Source organism: Anomaloglossus baeobatrachus, chromosome 5 (assembly GCF_048569485.1).
Source record: "Anomaloglossus baeobatrachus isolate aAnoBae1 chromosome 5, aAnoBae1.hap1, whole genome shotgun sequence".
Lineage (NCBI taxonomy): Eukaryota > Metazoa > Chordata > Amphibia > Anura > Aromobatidae > Anomaloglossus > Anomaloglossus baeobatrachus.
This window is the reverse complement of record NC_134357.1, coordinates 525,322,461-525,342,887: the sequence shown is the minus strand read 5'-3', so window position 1 is coordinate 525,342,887 and position 20,427 is coordinate 525,322,461.

The window sequence follows — 20,427 nt, the reverse complement described above, 5'->3', positions numbered from 1 at the left end:
TACACATTCATTATGAGTCAGTACTCTACACTACCACAGGTGGAGCTGCTGGGCTCCATCATACACATTCATTATGAGTCAGTACTCTACACTACCACAGGAGGCACTGCTGGGCTCCATCATACACATTCATTATGAGTCAGTACTCTACACTACCACAGGGGGCGCTGCTGGGCTCCCTCATACACATTCATTATGAGTCAGTACTCTACACTACCACAGGGGGCGCTGCTGGGCTCCATCATACACATTAATTACGAGTCAGTACTCTACACTACCACAGGTGGCGCTGCTGAGCTCCCTCATACACATTCATTATGAGTCAATACTCTACATTACCACAGGTGGCGCTGCTGGGCTCCATCATACACATTCATTATGAGTCAGTACTCTACACTACCACAGGTGGAGCTGCTGGGCTCCATCATACACATTCATTATGAGTCAGTACTCTACACTACCACAGGGGGCGCTGCTGGGCTCCCTTATACACATTCATTACGAGTCAGTACTCTACACTACCACAGGGGGCGCTGCTGGGCTCCCTCATACACATTCATTACAAGTCAGTACTCTACACTACCACAGGTGGCGCTGCTGGGCTCCCTCATACACATTCATTATGAGTCAGTACTCTACACTACCACAGGTGGCGCTGCTGGGCTCCATCATACACATTCATTATGAGTCAGTACTCTACACTACCACAGGTGGAGCTGCTGGGCTCCCTCATACACATTCATTATGAGTCAGTACTCTACACTACCACAGGTGGCGCTGCTGGGCTCCATCATACACATTCATTATGAGTCAGTACTCTACACTACCACAGGTGGAGCTGCTGGGCTCCATCATACACATTCATTATGAGTCAGTACTCTACACTACCACAGGGGGCGCTGCTGGGCTCCCTCATACACATTCATTATGAGTCAGTACTCTACACTACCACAGGGGGCGCTGCTGGGCTCCCTCATACACATTCATTATGAGTCAGTGCTCTACACTACCACAGGTGGCGCTGCTGGGCTCCCTCATACACATTCATTATGAGTCAGTACTCTACACTACCACAGGGGGCGCTGCTGGGCTCCATCATACACATTCATTATGAATCAGTACTCTACACTACCACAGGGGGCGCTGCTGGGCTCCCTTATACACATTCATTACGAGTCAGTACTCTACACTACCACAGGGGGCGCTGCTGGGCTCCCTCATACACATTCATTACAAGTCAATACTCTACACTACCACAGGTGGCGCTGCTGGGCTCCCTCATACACATTCATTATGAGTCAGTACTCTACACTACCACAGGGGACGCTGCAGGGCTCCCTCATACACATTCATTACGAGTCAGTACTCTACACTACCACAGGTGGCGCTGCTGGGCTCCCTCATACACATTCATTATGAGTCAGTACTCTACACTACCACAGGGGGCGCTGCTGGGCTCCCTCATACACATTCATTATGGGTCAGTACTCTACACTACCACAGGGGGCGCTGCTGGGCTCCCTCATACACATTCATTATGAGCCAGTACTCTACACTACCACAGGGGGCGCTGCTGGGCTCCCTCATACACATTCATTATGGGTCAGTACTCTACACTACCACAGGTGGCGCTGCTGGGCTCCCTCATACACATTCATTATGAGTCAGTACTCTACACTACCACAGGTGGCGCTGCAGGGCTCCCTCATACACATTCATTATGAGTCAGTACTCTACACTACCACAGGGGGCGCTGCTGGGCTCCATTATACACATTCATTATGAGTCAGTACTCTACACTACCACAGGGGGCGCTGCTGGGCTCCCTCATACACATTCATTATGAGTCAGTACTCTACACTACCACAGGGGGCGCTGCTGGGCTCCCTCATACACATTCATTATGAGTCAGTACTCTACACTACCACAGGGGGCGCTGCTGGGCTCAGTGAGATGCATCAGACTGAACAAGGCCGTCCTGATTCATTCTCAGTAGAACATTTAGTTCAGCAGTTCATTTAGTTCACAGGTCACATGATGCATTTCCTGTCAGCTCCTCAGGATAGGGTGGAGAGAAATACTGAACTAAATGAACTCATCTTTTGAACTAATCTTTTCAGTGAACTAATCACCAAAATGAACTAGATTTCCCATCAATAGTGTTCACGCCAATTCTATCGAGCTTTGTCAAAATGGGCAGAGCTTGGCCAGAACAAGGGTGTGATGCCACTGCTTCTTTAATTCATTTCAATTGCGGCGTTCCCTATGCCAGAAATCTCACTCCAGTCCCTGATGTCATTTTTCAGTGTACATAGCCGGTCTTGATAAATTGGAGCACAAATGTTTATCTGCACAGACAGCAAGACCCTGCTACCTGCTTTGGTTACAAAGCCTAAGGATAGGCCATAAACGTTACAGTCCTGGACATCCCTGTTAAATTTCCACCATCTGTCTTTAACTATTTTATTTTCGTCTTGGGAAAAAACTCTTTAAAATTGTTTATGTTATGGATCAATGTCACAGAGATGTTTGCAGGTTATTCCACTGTCAAGGCGGTGTCAGGATCTGTGGAAACTACACTCTGCCTGCTAACTTCTCTTATGTCTCTGAGCAGTGCAGGGAGACACAGGCATCAAACCACAGATTTAGGCAGGCTAGCAAGAGTTAACCACTGCTGAGTTGCTAGTTAGTGTATTTGATCAAATGCTGCGGGAAGCCAGTATCATTCTCTCCCCTCCTGTATATGCTGGCTGGGCTATTACATTAATGCCAGCTATAGTTTACCTATACTGGTCTGGTGAGGTGTTGTGATCCAGACTTACGAGTGGTTGCTGTGCATTATTACTGTGAACTGTTGTGGTGTTAACTCTTGTTGTCTTTTTGTTGCTGCCTTCCTGCTCTTGCTTTTCTCATTAGTCTCTCACTGTTTATTTCTGTGTGTTTGCAATTTGTCTCGTCTGTCTTAATCTGTGTTTCCATCATACTCCTGCCAATCACACGCCAGGGTGTATGCTATGGAAAATTATACGCCTCCGTCGTTGCCAGAATCGTTGGGAGGAATGCTGTGTGACGGTATCCACACGACTGCCTTGGTCAAACAACATATCGCTGAACGATGTTGCGTCTTTTGTGAGATGGGTACGTGTGACCGCTACAAAACGACCTATGAGTGATCTCAGCAAATCGTAGCAACGATCTGGGCGTGTCACATCGCTAACGAGATCGCTAGCGATCTCGTGTGTAAAGCGGCCTTTAGATGTTGAAATTGGACAACAGATTCAGAATACATTTTCTCCTAATTTAATATTTGATATTGTTTAAAAAAAATAAATGTACTTTCAAGATAATATCATTAAAAAAATAATAACATTGTGTTTAATTTTAGCAGATGACTGTATTGGGAGTTCAGATGGAAATCTAATATCTTCAGAATTTATAAGAGATGATGAAAGTATCACACATGATACATATGAAGAGCAAGCCCAACAGAATTGTAAGCAAAATCAAAGTTACAGAAGGGATGTGGAACATGAAACTGCTTCCACAGGAGAGAAGCCATTTTCATGTTCAGAGTGTGGGAAATGTTTTATTCAGAAAACAGCTCTTGTTAGTCATCAAAGATCTCACACAGGGGAGAAGCCATTTTCATGCTTGGAATGTGGGAAATGTTTTACTCGGCAATCAGAACTTGTTAGGCATCAAAGATCTCACACAGGGGAGAAGCCATTTTCATGTTCAGAGTGTGGGAAATGTTTTATTCAGAAATCAGATCTTGTTAGTCATCAAAGATCTCATACAGGGGAGAAGCCATTTTTATGTTCAGAATGTGGGAAATGTTTTGCTCGGAAATCAAATCTTGTTAGTCATCAAAGATCTCATACAGGGGAGAAGCCATTTTCATGTTCTGAGTGTGGTAAATATTTTATTCAGATGTCAGACCTTGTTAGACATCAAAAAATTCACACAGGGGAGAAGCCATTTTCATGTTCAGAGTGTGGGAAATGTTTTATTCAGAAATCAAGTTTTGTTAGTCATCAAAGATCTCACACAGGGGAGAAGCCATTTTCATGCTTGGAATGTGGGAAATGTTTTACTCGGCAATCAGAACTTGTTAGGCATCAAAGATCTCACACAGGGGAGAAGCCATTTTCATGTTCAGCGTGTGGGAAATGTTTTATTCAGAAATCAGGTTTTGTTAGGCATCAAAGATCTCACACAGGGGAGAAGCCATTTTCATGTTCAGAGTGTGGGAAATGTTTTATTCAGAAATCAGGTTTTGTTAGGCATCAAAGATCTCACACAGGGGAGAAGCCATTTTCATGTTCAGAGTGTGGGAAATGTTTTATTCAGAAATCAGATCTTGTTAGTCATCAAAGATCTCATACAGGGGAGAATCCATTTTCATGCCTGGAATGTGGTAAATGTTTTACTAAGAAATCAACTCTTGTTGACCATGGAAAACTTCATACAGGGGATAAACCATTTTTATGTTCTGAATGTGGAAAATGTTATTCTCAGAAATCAGATCTCATTAAACATCTGAAAAAGCCGCACAGGGAAGGAACCTTTTTCATTTTGTGAACATTTGAAATGTTTAACTGGTAAATAAAATCTTGTCAACCATGAGAAAACCCACACAGTAGAGGAGCCATTATTGCATTCAGAATTTGGCAAATGTTTTTATCGTTAATCATGTCTTGTTGTCAGATGAGTCATATGGGAGAAGGCATCATGATGTACCGTGAGTCAAAGGGTTTTATCCAAAAATCAATTGCTCAAGTAAGAATTGGTCAGGGAAAGCACCATTTTCTTTCTTTTTAAGCTTACTGTATTATTATGACTATAAGACGCACCTAGGTTTTAGAGGAGGAAAATAGGAAAAAAATTGAAGCAAAACATGTAGTCATGATGCACTGTTATGGGGGAATCTGCTGCTGACATGGTTATGGGAGTAATATATTCCCAATTCTGTACTAATGTCCCCCATTTTTGGCCCCTTTTAGTTAAGTGTTTCTTTCATCCTTGTGTATATGTCTTTCATCCTGGTATATACTGTATGTTCCCCATCTTTGTCCCATCCTGGTATACATGATCTTCATCCTGGTATATATAGCTTATATATGGTATATATACAGTGCCTACAAGTAGTATTCAACCCCCTGCAGATTTAGCAGGTTTACACATTCGGAATTAACTTGGCATTGTGACATTTGGACTGTAGATCAGCCTGGAAGTGTGAAATGCACTGCAGCAAAAAAGAATGTTATTTCTTTTTTTATTTATTTTTTTTTAAATTGTGAAAAGTTTATTCAGAGGGTCATTTATTATTCAACCCCTCAAACCACCAGAATTCTGTTTGGTTCCCCTAAAGTATTAAGAAGTATTTCAGGCACAAAGAACAATGAGCTTCACATGTCTGGATTAATTATCTCTTTTTCCAGCCTTTTCTGACTAATTAAGACCCTCCCCAAACTTGTGAACAGCACTCATACTTGGTCAACATGGGAAAGACAAAGGAGCATTCCAAGGCCATCAGAGACAAGATCGTGGAGGGTCACAAGGCTGGCAAGGGGTACAAAACCCTTTCCAAGGAGTTGGGCCTACCTGTCTCCACTGTTGGGAGCATCATCCGGAAGTGGAAGGCTTATGGAACTACTGTTAGCCTTCCATGGCCTGGACAGCCTTTGATAGTTTCCACCCGTGCCGAGGCCAGGCTTGTCCGAAGAGTCAAGGCTATCCCAAGGACAACAAGGAAGGAGCTCCGGGAAGATCTCATGGCAGTGGGGACATTGGTTTCAGTCAATACCATAAGTAACGTACTCCACCGCAATGGTCTCCGTTCCAGACGAGCTCGTAAGGTACCTTTACTTTCAAAGCGTCATGTCAAGGCTCATCTACAGTTTGCTCATGATCACTTGGAGGACTCTGAGACAGACTGGTTCAAGGTTCTCTGGTCTGATGAGACCAAGATCGAGATCTTTGGTGCCAACCACACACGTGACGTTTGGAGACTGCATGGCACTGCATACGACCCCAAGAATACCATCCCTACAGTCAAGCATGGTGGTGGCAGCATCATGCTGTGGGGCTGTTTCTCAGTCAAGGGGCCTGGCCATCTGGTCCGCATCCATGGGAAGATGGATAGCACGGCCTACCTGGAGATTTTGGCCAAGAACCTGCGCTCCTCCATCAATGATCTTAAGATGGGTCGTCATTTCATCTTCCAACAAGACAACGACCCAAAGCACACAGCCAAGAAAACCAAGGCCTGGTTCAAGAGGGAAAAAATCAAGGTGTTGCAGTGGCCTAGTCAGTCTCCTGACCTTAACCCAATTGAAAACTTGTGGAAGGAGCTCAAGATTAAAGTCCACATGAGACACCCAAAGAACCTAGATAACTTGGAGAAGATCTGCATGGAGAAGTGGGCCAAGATATCTCCAGAGACCTGTGCCGGCCTGATCAGGTCTTATAAAAGACGATTATTAGCTGTAATTGCAAACAAGGGTTATTCCACAAAATATTAAACCTAGGGGTTGAATAATAATTGACCCACACTTTTATGTTGAAAATTTATTAAAATTTAACTGAGCAACATAACTTGTTGGTTTGTAAGATTTATGCACCTGTTAATAAATCCTGCTCTTGTTTGAAGTTTGCAGGCTCTAACTTATCTGCATCTTATCAAACCTGCTAAATCTGCAGGGGGTTGAATACTACCTGTAGGCACTGTATATATATGTGTATATATATATATATTGCCAAATCCTTGTATATATCATCGTGGGCCCATTCTGGTATATATGATCTCACCCTGGGCCCATTGTGGAATTTATGTCTTTCATCTTGGTAGATTTGATTCCCATCCTGGTATATATAAATCAATCCTGTTCTATATATGTCCTTCATCAACTTGTGGAGACAGAAGAGGGTCCCTGTGTGAGAATAGTAATTGGGCCCTTTTGAAGTCCAATAGCTCATCATAATGCACAATTATACCTAATTTAGAGGTGGAAATCTGCCCCCTTACCTCTTGGACTGCAAGTTGCACCAATGATATGTCTGCCCCTGCCGTCATTCTAGTATATATGTTTCTCATCACGCTGCAGACATAAAAAAACCAACTGATTATACTCACCATCCCGCTGCTCCCCCAGTGTGCGATGTTGTCTTTGATGCTGGCAAGTGACTTCAGTGTATAAGCGGCACATCGCATGACGTCACTGCCATGCACCTACAGGTACACGCGGACGTCGGCTGCCGGAATATTCACTGCTCCCCACACCCAGGATTATGGGCTTGGGGAGCAGTGAATATTCATTCTCTAATAGCAGACACTCGTGATCACCCAGCCACAGCATTAAGTTGGCAGCTGGGTGATCATGTTCCTGTTATTAAAGAGAATGAATAGTCAGTGCTCCCTACGCCCATAATTCCGCCCACCCCTTGATGCCAGCTTCAGTGTCTAGAGGTAGACAGGATTATAGGAGTGAGCAGCAGTGAATATTCACTTTCGCTATTAGCGGGCGCATTGTTGGCCCTGGTGCTGGTTCCTGCCTCCTGTGACTCACTCCTCCACCACTACCCCTTCAGCCTTATTCGGGAGCATTCGGACTATGAGACATCACCCCGCACTTCCTACACATTTTTTTTGGGGGGGGGGAATGTCTCTTTAAGTCTGAAAAATATGGTAATTGGTTAACAAATAGTAAAAGTAGTAAAAGTACAATAGTCAAAATCACATATCATAAAAGGGCACAAATTATCTTGAATCTGTCTGACCGTTTCAGGCACCACCCTCTTTCACTAAACTTCTTTGCCAATTTTTAGAAGTGTCCCTAATGTCCCCCAAAAGAAACTTCCAGGGTATGAGATCCCACAACCCTCAGCGATCAGTCTCACAGTGAAAGAGTGAGCTCTACGACCCCAGCTCTGCCGCATCCTTCTTAAGCAGTTCATTAAAATCTTAAAGTATGTGACCGCGCTGGACTAGTTGAGAGAGCAATGTCTCGTGCTTAGAGCAGCTGCAGAGATTTGTGGGATCCCGCTCTGCACACTGAGATCCCACAAAATGGAAATTCAGGCTCAACTTTGCTAGTAAGTTGGGTATTTCGAGAGCCTTTAGGAACATTTGTGAAAGGTTTTGATACTGGATTATATTTAGATAATTCACTAATCTCAGGTTGCCCACTGCTTTATTTACTAAAAAGCGCAGCCCCAGATTGGAGATAGGAACTGTTAGGTATATCACATTGTATATAATTGTATTTCATAGCTTGTTGTTTTGTTAATAAATGCTTGTAAATATATATTCTTCACGCCTGTTTTAGCTATTGTTTAGATGTGATGATTTAGCCTCAGAACCTCGAGTTGAGGCATAGCTGTAGACCTTTCACACAAAAATAGTGAGGGGAGAATTGAATCACACTGCATCCTAGTGTCACGCTAGGTACGGGGAAGTACCAAGCGCATGGCGAAAGGGAATGGGAGGGAAACCCTGTGTCTAGGAAAATGGTGACCCCTGACTTAATTTAATGCTGGTCCTTGCAGTCCATCAACACCCTAAATAGGTTCCGTACCTATGCGCCGTGCTAGATACTTGACCCTAGGTATCTCTAGTGCTGGGCCATGAATAGGGAACTGGTGGGATGAGCTCTTCGTCAACCCCACTAATAAACAACTATAGAAACACAAAGGGGACACGGGGAAAAGCATGAACTACTTATCATTAGATAACTCAGGTAGAAAGAAGTTCATCAGAGCTTTCAGCAACAATACCACAAACCACCTGCTTGCAACCTCGGCTTGAAAGAACTGAAAATATCACCAGCACAATCCAAAGGAAGGAAGGAACTATTTAAACACCAAGGAAATACTGATAATCAACAGCTGGGTGAAAGTCAAGCTCCTGCTGGCTCCAAAAGGGAGAGAGATGAATCCAGCAGGAAAGCTACCTATACCAATAAATACTGACAGCAGGAACAATGGAAAGTCAGGGAGCGTTCTGCACAGCCAGACACTGATTGTCGATGGCAAGAAACCACATGACTGTCTGTCACCCGCGACACCTAGATATGTGAAAGTTAAGACACTCTGGTCCCAATTCATCAAAGTTTAATGCCAAGGGGAGCGGAGCTAGCCGATGGCTCGTTAAGACGCTGAGAGACGAAGCTCCCACACACCTGCGGCGGATTCCCTCATTCCAAAGGCATTCACCGGGTCCCAGGTCGGTAATGGCGCGCAGGAGAGGACGGGCACACAGATCCCAGAGGGAGAAGGTGCCGATATCGCCCGCTTTTCGGGGCCACAGCCTCCCAGCCTGACACCGCTGCTCTCCCCAAGGTGGCGCCGGCAGACACTGAGGCAGGAGGTAACGCTCAGCAAACATACAGCGGAGCGGCCTCACCGCCTCCACACGTGGCAGCAGCCAGCACAGCCTTAAACACAGACGCATCACAGCAGGGCACCACAGAGGGGAATATTGAGAACCCCTTGCCCCAGCCACAACAACGATCCCTAGATGAGTCACAGGCAGATCAAGGCCCCAGCCCAATATTACAACAGACCCCGGCAGCCATAGGGAACAGACCTGCAGCACCCGGAGAGGAGCCTATAATGCCACCACAACAACATTCATCACCTAAAGAGCAAAGACCCCCCAATTCAAATACCACCACCCGCAGAAACAAGGGAGAAAAGTATAAACCAGACCAGACACAGGAACAAGAGGAAGATTGGGATTGGAAAGCACATATCAGATCAATTCCAACCAGGCAGGAAATGGACTCCTTACTGATGAAACTGAGGGAATCCCATAAGCAAGACATGGCCTCTATACAATCAGAGATCAAACAAATTGGCCAGCGTGTAGCAGCTACAGAAGAAGTACAGGAACAGATATTTTCCCATATAGAATCACATCAACAAGTCCTATCAGAGCACACAGCCCAGATACAGGACATCCTGACCCATTTAGATGACATCGAGAACCGCCACCGCCGCAATAACCTAAGGATCAGAGGCCTTACAGAGGCAGTGGAACCATCACAGCTGGAAGAATGGACACAAAAATTCTTCACCTGTCTCCTCCAACGTGATTCAGAACAACGCATAGAACTGGACCGCATCCACAGATCCCTGGGTCCCAAATCCCCCGATCCGGCCAGACCAAAAGATGTGATATGTCTGGTCCACTTCTATAAAAAAAGGAGGCCATACTACAAAGATGCAGAGAGAAAGGAGCGGGTACATATAAAGGGACACCCTTGATTGTCCTACCAGACCTAGCACGGAGGACACTGCAACTATGCAAGGCCTTAAGACCACTACTCCAGTCCCTTAAAGATAAAGATGTTCCATATCGCTGGGGATATCCTTTCCAACTCATAGCAAAGAAAAATGGGAAGTCGGCGGTCTTCCGGTCCTTGGGAGATCTTCCCAACTTCTTAGGGACTTTTGAACTGCCTATGATCAGCTTAGAAGTAAGAACAAACAACATACACGGGTTATCGAGCCGTGCCATAATGTGTACATGGATAGAGCCATATACAGAACATAAATGCAGAAAAAAGGAAGAAAAACTGTACAACGGCAATTTTGTGAAATTAGAAAATAAGTTTATTGAGTATTTAATATAAACAGGAAAATTGCATAAAAGGATTAAAAGAGACCTTGGTGAGAGGACCAGCAGGTGGCGTACTCGCTCCACAGCTCAGTAGTATTGTAAGAAGAAATAGAGTGAAAGAGACATAAAATTGCAGCTAGACACAAGCACCATACAAAAATGTCCACCAGCCACCACTTACAAAGTTAAATGTAAAAGGCTACTGCAACATACCATAGAGATTAGGTATCCAAGGTAAAAAAATTGTGGTATTTGGAGGACATCAAGCAGGTGCAATTGAAAAAAGCAAAAAAACACTCAAATTCAGTAATAATATAACATATACCTGAGTCGTGGAGTGAGGATCCAGGAAACCCCCGGTACGGGGCACCCGGGGGAGATGTTGCGCAGCAAGTTGTTAACCCCTCCGTGGGTAGGGATGGTGGCCCCGGGACCCTTTGGGGGAGTAGTTAGTTGGGTGGTGCAGGGAGATGGGCAGCCGGAGGGCTCTGATGTACTCACGATTAGTAACACACACAAGTCTCTGGTAAACCAAGGTGATGGTGGTCGGTGCCCGCAGCCGGCTGCAGTCTGGTCCCCCCATCCGGTTGGTGGTCTCTGCCTTTCTCCTGCACCATTTGTGTGATGGTGGACTACCTGCACCTGCAGCGTAAGGAGTCCGCTCCCCGGCTTGTTGCTGCCTAAGGAGCCCTTTGCCCGTAGACGCTGGCCCATGGAATCTCTCTGCCATAGCGGTGGCTTTCTATCCCCCTCGTTGGGCTTTTGTCTTCAGTCGGGACTTTGGGTGGGACAGAACCTATAGTCTTGGCCGCAATCAGTGAATTAACTAGCCCCAGTAGCTTCTGGACCTAGCTTCAGGGTCTGAGTACCCCCCTTTGTGCTCTAGTTTCCGAGTCGTCGGTTCCCCGGGTTGGTACCGGCGGGCCACTACCCTCTCCCAGTCCACCACGGTTCCACCGAGCCGTCTTCCCAGCTCCTGCAGACAGAGGCCTCCGTATGTCTCCTAGCCAAAGGTGCCCGGGCTCCAACCCTGGCACCTGTCAGTACGTTGCAGACCTGATACACAGCCTGCTTCCACTCTACTTCACCTCCTAAACTGAACTACCGTTTTTCCCGCCTCAGGCTTTCTGAACTCCTCGGTGGGCGTGGCCAACCACCTGGGTCCGCCCCCTGGTGTGTCCATCAAGCCCTGAGGGGGGGTGACTAGGGTTTAAATGGTTGGCTGCTGACACCTTGTTAGGGGCCTGGTGTAATGCGGGGCTCTATCTGTGACTACCTGGCTTGTCCAGGGCGTCACATAACGTTATCAGTATCTTTTTCCCCCTTACTTACTTTCCTACCTCCCCCCTCCCTTTTTTTTTTTTTCTCTCTCTCTCCCCCCCTTACCCTTCTCCCCTTCTCACCCCCCTTCTCTCCCTTTCCTTCACATCGTTTCCCCCCCTGCTTCTCCGTCTTCCCATACCTCACACATACACACTACCTCCTGCAAACTAATTTACCGCCTAATTTCCCCTTCCCTGCACATATACCTATGAGTGCCACATGCCCACACTATTTTCTACCCTTTCACCCTCCCCTCTTCTTAGTCATGCTCTTTACACACATTCCTTCACACATTTCTTATGTGTCGCCAGGGGTTAAGGAGATACCCAGAATCGGGCCAAGGGGTCGCTTCTGGAAAGGGGATCACGGTGTCGTGACCCGGTCTGTGCTCCCTGGTTCCACAATAAAAGGGGGGGGTTATGTTCGTGACGCCACCCGTGGAATGTGATCAGAGATGACCACCGCTGCTGCAGAACCTCCGGGGTGATGGAAGGCAGCTTGAGATGGGACGGCTCCCCACGGGTAGAGCCTTTTCCCCGGGGCAGTATGTTAGTCTATGGGGGGGGAGCAGGACACGAGCACAATAAACAGGCAGACTCACGGTTTTGCAGTTTCTTTGTCCTTTACTGTAGATGGCATTCAGCAGAGTACTGTCCACGGAGTCTGTGAGGGGTTCAGGGTTTCTCCCACCCAGCCGGGCCGTTTTGGCTTCCTTGCCTGCACTGTGTGTTTGTGGCCCTGCTGATGTGTGAACTATGCAGCCGGCTCTGCTTCTGCTCTGCTCCTAGGTACCGACCTGACAGGCAACTCGAGTCCTTACTTGTATGTTCCTGAACTCTCCTATGTTGCTTGTGTCTGTGGTACAGGTGAAAGATCTGGAATCTTCACTTCTCTGGTGGTAACTATGCAGTATGTAACCTGCAGTCTCGGATCCAGCATCCGTTCTGTGTGCTCCACTGGGATGAACTCAGCAATGCTCTGTCTCCCAGGAATGTTCCTCTGTGTACGCTTTCTCCTTTCCTCAGACCCTCAGCTAGGCCTGGAATTGGTCAGTGGATCCTGAGGTGAGCTAAAGCCAGCTTCCAACCTACAGATCCTTTCTCCTCAGTGCTCTGCACTGAACTCACAAACTGAAACTACTACCGACCATTTCCTCCCCCCACCAGAATGTACAGGGAAGCAGCTTGGTCTCCCCCTTCTGGCCAGGAGGTCTTGGTGTTGTGTGTGGGGAGTTAACCCTTTGTGTTGTTACTGTGGCAACCCTGGGGTGCCACATTCCCCCTTAGTGAAGAACAGTACTCCGGGACTGTGAAACAAACAAACAAGTTATCACAACAATTATATATATACAGAGTCTCAAAAGGAAAAAGTACAAAAACCTTAAAGCTCAAAAAGAGTCCAAAATGTTCAAAAATATATAAGTGTTCATACAGTATAGTCTCTGTAGGTACTGGGCTTATTGGTCTTAACGTTGCAATTATATAAAACATTTAAACAACCAAACGCTTCTTAAAGGTGTCTCTACTCTGGTCATAAGTGCAGTAGGCCTCACGGCCCTCGGGCCACCAACAATGTGATCAAGTTGTAACTCTCCGCGCTGCCACCTTATACCACTCTTCTCTCACCTTTTCTGTACACTAAACTGTTACGGTTTTTCATATAAACATTATAACATATGTACATTTTATATGCAATTCCACATTAGTTTTTATATCTTGCTGGTATCTGACCCTGAGTACTACGCTGTGACCTGCGTACTGCTGTTGTACTGGGTGTACTTAGCATAATGGTGTGGGTGGAAGTGTACCTATTTGGTGTTTCTGGTACTTGTGAGGATGGGGGGCTGACTGTAGGACTGGCAAGCTCACTGGGACCAGGAATCTGTTCTTCCTCTACGGTTTCAACTTCCAGTTCTTCTTGTCTTGGGACTTCTTGTGGTACGAGTTCTGATGGTGGTTCCACCACTTGAGGGAAGGCGATCATTGGGACTACTACTGCTCCATAGTAATTTGGCCATGTTTTTGGGAAATCTCCTAAGACTGTATGGAATACATCTTCTTCCTTCTTGACAGGTTGTACCTGTATGGGTAAGGTGACTTCTGGTGTCTTCAGGGTTTCAGGACATGGTTTGAGTTGATCTCTTGACACGACAGCTGATGTCCTTCCTTCATCCTTACTGATGAGACACACTTTGGGATTATCCATACTGGATGGTAAGACTGTATATGGGGTGGTTTCCCACTGATTATCCAATTTGTTTGTGCGCCGTTTCCTCTTGAGAACTTGGTCACCAGGTTTTAATGGGGTTGCTAGAGCATGCTGGTTGAAGTTTCTCTCCTGTCTTCCCCTAGCTTGTTGGAGACTTTTCTCTACGCACTCTTGTACTTGGCGATACTGCTGCTGACGTAGGGTATCCCAATTGGATTCTTGAACTTCTGCATCTGGCTTCAGAATTCCCATATCTAAATCAATTGGCAGTTTACCGGGCCTTGCACGCATAAGGTAAGCGGGGGTGCAGTTTGTAGAACTCACCGGGACATGATTGTACAAGTCCACCAAGTCTGGCAATTTCTCTGGCCATTGATTTCTTTCTGACTCTGGTAAGGTCTTCAACAGGTCAATCACAATATGGTTCATCTTCTCACATAAGCCATTTGTTTGGGGATGGTATGCTGTTGTGCGGATCTTTTTACAGCCATACATGTTGCAGAATTCTTGGAAAATCTGTGATTCAAAAGCTGGACCTTGATCTGCAAGGACTTGTTCTGGGTAACCATGGGGTCTGCAAAAGTACGTCTGGAATGCTTTAGCTGCTGTTCTAGCTGTAAGGTCTTTCACGGGTACCACCACTAAGAAGCGTGAGTAATGGTCCACGATGGTTAAGGCATAGACATAGCCGGACCGGCTTGGTGACAACTTGACGTGGTCTAATGCGACTAGCTCGAGTGGTTGCTTGGTTACTATGGACTGGAGTGGAGCTCTCTGGTTCTGTTGATCCTTTCTTCTGAGGTTGCATGGTCCGCATTTTCTACACCAATCTTCAATTGATTTTCTCATGCCAACCCAGTAGAATCTTTCTCTTAAGAGCACTTCCAACTTTTTCCAACCAAAATGACCAGCACCGTCGTGGTAAGCTTCCAGAACCATCTTGACGTCTCTCTTAGGCACGATGATCTGCCAGACCAACTCATGTGTTTTTGGATTGGTGTGCCTTCTACAGAGCTTCCCTTGGTACAGGAACAATTTACCTCTCTCCTTCCAGAGATGTTGTGTCTCAGCTGGGGCATTCTGATTAGGGTATGCACCTTGTTGTGTAAGCAGTTCTTTCACTAGCTTCACAGCTGGATCGCTGTCTTGTGTGTCAGCCCATCCGTGGTGTGCTAATGGGTTGAGAGTTGCCTGCTGTTGTTTTTGGTAGACACTTGGTTGATACTGTCCCACCTTAGGACGGTGAAAGGCCGGCAGCTCAATTTCTTCCAGTCCCTCCGGTTCCTCTTCCACGTTCCCCGAGTGTGGCATCCGGGATAAGGCATCTGCATTCCCATTCTTGTGGCCTGCCCTGTACTTGATGACAAAGTTACATAAAAACAAAAAAATGAGCCGGAGTATGAGATGGTATACATGGAGCTTGTGAGCTCATGTTCACACTGGCCATTAGACAAAGAGAAACCAAGGGAAAAATTGTGAAAACATACCCTGTTGTAACTAAATAAAAGCATAGTGCATATAAACATAGGGTACTTAGTAAACACTGTTTTTGATCAAAAAAAGCATAAAGCTATCCCACCAACGCCAAGGTGTACCCAGTTGGGATAGTACCTACACTCTCTAATATTAAAACCTTACCATGGGTCTAAAATAGGCCTCAATGTGGCTAAGGGCTGAGAGCGACCGGGTCCCAACAGGACACACACAGTCAGGGGGATTCACAGAATGAAATGTCCAGCTCACCAAGAGGTATTCAGTACAAATGGGGTGTGGCCCTCCCTCTTGGTGAGCTGGACATTTCATTCTGTGAATCCCCCTGACTGTGTGTGTCCTGTTGGGACCCGGTCGCTCTCAGCCCTTAGCCACATTGAGGCCTATTTTAGACCCATGGTAAGGTTTTAATATTAGAGAGTGTAGGTACTATCCCAACTGGGTACACCTTGGCGTTGGTGGGATAGCTTTATGCTTTTTTTGATCAAAAACAGTGTTTACTAAGTACCCTATGTTTATATGCACTATGCTTTTATTTAGTTACAACAGGGTATGTTTTCACAATTTTTCCCTTGGTTTCTCTTTGATGACAAAGTTGTAGTTTGACAGTCGGGCTATCCATCGCTGTTCCAGCGCACCTAATTTTGCAGAGTCCAGGTGGGTCAACGGATTGTTGTCAGTAAAGATGGTAAATTCTGCAGCTGCCAGGTAGTGTTTGAAACGCTCTGTTACAGCCCAAACTACTGCCAGTAGTTCTAACTTGAAGGAGCTGTAATTCTCTGGGTTTCTTTCTGTAGGCCGGAGCTTCCTGCTTGCAAAGGCAATAACTTTCTCTTTGCCTTCCTGCTTTTGAGACAATACTGCTCCCAGTCCTACGTTGCTGGCATCCGTGTACAAAATGAAGGGTTGATGGTAATCTGGATATGCCAGGATCTCTTCTCCTGTCAGTGCCCACTTCAACTTCTTAAAGGACTCTTCTCTCTCATCACTCCACTGGAAAGGAGGATTTCGGGCTGCAGACTTCTTTGACTGTCCTACCAGGATGTCTTGTAGGGGAGCTGCTAGCTTCGTGAACCCTTTTATAAATCTTCTATAGTAGCCTACCAGTCCCAGGAATTGCCTCACCTCTTTCACGCTGGTGGGTCTCGGCCAATCTCTGATCACGGTAACTTTTTCAGGATCTGGTGCTACCCCTTCTGAGCTCACGACATGTCCCAGGTACTGTACCCTTGGCTTTAGAAGGTGACACTTGGATGGCTTGATTTTCATGCCGTATCCGGATAAGGCTTCAAACACTTCTGCCAGGTCTTGTAGATGCTGTTCATAGGTCTTGGAGTAGACTATGACGTCATCCAGGTACAGGAGGACAGTTTCAAAGTTCTTATGTCCTAGGCAGCACTCCATCATTCGCTGGAAGGTACCAGGTGCGTTGCAGAGTCCAAACGGCATACAATTGAACTCACAGAGGCCCATCGGCGTGGTGAATGCTGTCTTCTCCTTGTCAGCCTCTGCCACAGGAACTTGCCAATACCCACTAGTCAGATCTAGGGTGGAAAAGTAAGTAGCGGATTTTAATGCAGCCAATGACTCTTCTATCCTAGGTAATGGGTATGCATCCTTGTGTGTAATGCGGTTGATCTGTCGGTAGTCTACACACATCCTCATGGTCCCATCTTTTTTCTTAACTAGCACTAGTGGGGCTGCCCAGGGGCTACAACTGTCTCTTATTACCCCTGCTTCTTTCATTTCTTTGAGCATGTCTTTGGCGCATTGGTAGTGAGCTGGTGGTACTGGTCTATACCTCTCCTTTATGGGTGGATGGTTACCTGTGGGTATAGTGTGCTCTACCCCTTTGATCTGCCCAAAGTCTAATGGGTGTTTGCTGAATATTTGTTCATATTCTTTCACTACTCGGTATACTCCATGCTTTTGATGGGAGGGTGTAGAATCGGTACCTACATGTAGCTTTTGGCACCAATCCTCCAGCTTTCCCTCTGAGCCATTGTCCTCCGCCTGATTTGACGGCTTCAAGGGCTCAACGGTGGTGATGGCGTTGTTATCAACCGTATATAGCTTAGCCATGGTAGCATACTTAGGTAGGGTGACCTCATCTTCCCCACAATTTAGAAGGCGTATTGGCACTCTTCCCCGATGTACCTCAACTATTCCTCTGGCCGTCAGTACAGTGGGCCTACTGTCTGAGTACACGGGTTCTACCAGGGCCTGATAGTCTCGCCCTCTGATGCCTATTGCGGCTCTACACCAGACCAGCATTTCTGTTTTGGGAGGAATTACAATAGGTATTGGGTCACTTACCCTTGCACTGCCAATTTCACCTCCTGACATTTCTACCTGCTGCTTCAGCATCAAGGCTTTAATTTCCTTCTGCAGGAGTCTCTGTTGCCCAGGTTTGGCAGTCTCGACGATCTGCTGCAAGACAGTAATTACCTCTGCAAAACAATTTTCAATTACATTCATTCCTAGCAGCATAGTTGGTTCACGTTCTCGTCGGTCAACATCAACAATGATAATACCCTGATTCTGCAATTCTACTCTCCCAATCTTAATGGTCATTTCTCTAAAACCAACCTGTGGTACTAATTCACCATTGCTAGCCCATATATTCAATGCAACATTAGATGGACCACTGCTAACGTCTGAATCAGCCCAGTACCTCTTATAAAGGACATGCGGAATTGATGATATTTGGGAACCAGTGTCCAGCAAGGCGTTGAGCGGAATGCCATCCAGCACGATGGGGATGACTGGACGTCCCCCCACATACTTGTCGTGCCAGGGTGAAGGACCTTGAGAGTTCATTCCTGAGGAGCGGCCCGCCTCCCCAGGGCATCCCCATTTAAAGCACATTCACGGGCAAAGTGACCTGGCTCATTGCAACGGCGGCAAATGGGCTGTCCATCCGGCTGGTAGCGGTCGCTGGGTCGTCCTCTCGTCGCTTGGTATCTCCTAGGCCTCATCCATGGGACATCCTCCTTGCTGGTCGCCAGCTCAATCTTGGGTGCAGACTTGGATCCACGCAGCTCCTGGACGATTCTAGCCATGGAAGCAACGGTGTCTGTAAGGGCTTCAAGCTTTTGATGTAGAGCCTCATTAGTGATCGGCTCCAGGTGGTTAGCAACAGCCGCTGACATGGCCGATGTCACCGGCACTACTGGCTGCTGGGGTGCCACTGTAAGGTGTTGAACAGAGTCTATATCCTGCGGCTCCTCCACCTGCTGGAGGCGGATGGCTCTATCCTTTAGCTGGGCAAATGTTAGCCCTGGATCCTGGATCACCATCATGCTCAGTTGTCCCCGGTGGGAAGGGGATGAGAGTCCATCCAGGAATTGGTCTATCAGCAGCTTATCTGCTCCAGGGGCTAAGGCAGGTTCTGCTAATTTAAGTGCTCTGAGCGCCTCCTGTAAGTTTAAGGCAAAGTCTCTTGCGCTCTCTCTAGGTTTTTGCTTGCATCCAAAGAACCTCATTTTAGCCCGGCTGCCAGCAGTGGATTCAAAAGCTGCTTTTAGTCCAGCTATTATATGCTCTACAGTGTCCTTTGCATCGTCCAGCCAGGATGTAGCCTCCCGCTGGGCATTGCCGGTTAACTGTCCCATAAGCATACCAACACGCTGAGCTTCTGTCAGGGGGTACATGCTGTAGTAGATTTTTAGCTTTCCGATAAAGTCATTAAGTGTGTTGGGCTCGCCTGAGTACTGCGGCAGCCACACTGCACCCGGGGTGTACGGCATCAGGAACGGCATGATAGGTGCCGCTGCACCGCCGGGTACAACAGCGTCTCCCTGCTGCGACATCTTTGCGCCCCCTTAGTTAATTTCACCAGTCTTCTTGACAGCAAGCCTGGGACACTTTTCTGCGTTTTCGTTCAGGTCGCAGCACCGAGCGCACCTCCTCTGCAAGCGGTGGGCGGAGTCTTAGTTTAGGCGCGCTGTTCTCCCGCGCGTAGCAGCTAATGGCGCGATTAAAGATGGCGCCTGGAAAATGTTACCAATGATGTTTTTGGATTTTTCCAGGTATCTTTGCAAAGTTTAAAGTCCGTTCTTTGTTGCAACAATTCACAGTGCAAGTCTTTTATGCGATGCAATAAGTCTTTACAGGCACACGTCACCCGGGTTGCAGCCGGGTCCAGTCCGCATCCTGTTCGTGACGCCAAAGTTGTGTCGCCAGGGGTTAAGGAGATACCCAGAACCGGGCCAAGGGGTCGCTTCTGGAAAGGGGATCACGGTGTCGTGACCCGGTCTGTGCTCCCTGGTTCCACAATAAAAGGGGGGGGTTATGTTCGTGACGCCACCCGTGGAATGTGATCAGAGATGACCACCGCTGCTGCAGAACCTCCGGGGTGATGGAAGGCAGCTTGAGATGGGACGGCTCCCCACGGGTAGAGCCTTTTCCCCGGGGCAGTATGTTAGTCTATGGGGGGGGAGCAGGACACGAGCACAATAAACAGGCAGACTCACGGTTTTGCAGTTTCTTTGTCCTTTACTGTAGATGGCATTCAGCAGAGTACTGTCCACGGAGTCTGTGAGGGGTTCAGGGTTTCTCCCACCCAGCCGGGCCGTTTTGGCTTCCTTGCCTGCACTGTGTGTTTGTGGCCCTGCTGATGTGTGAACTATGCAGCCGGCTCTGCTTCTGCTCTGCTCCTAGGTACCGACCTGACAGGCAACTCGAGTCCTTACTTGTATGTTCCTGAACTCTCCTATGTTGCTTGTGTCTGTGGTACAGGTGAAAGATCTGAAATCTTCACTTCTCTGGTGGTAACTATGCAG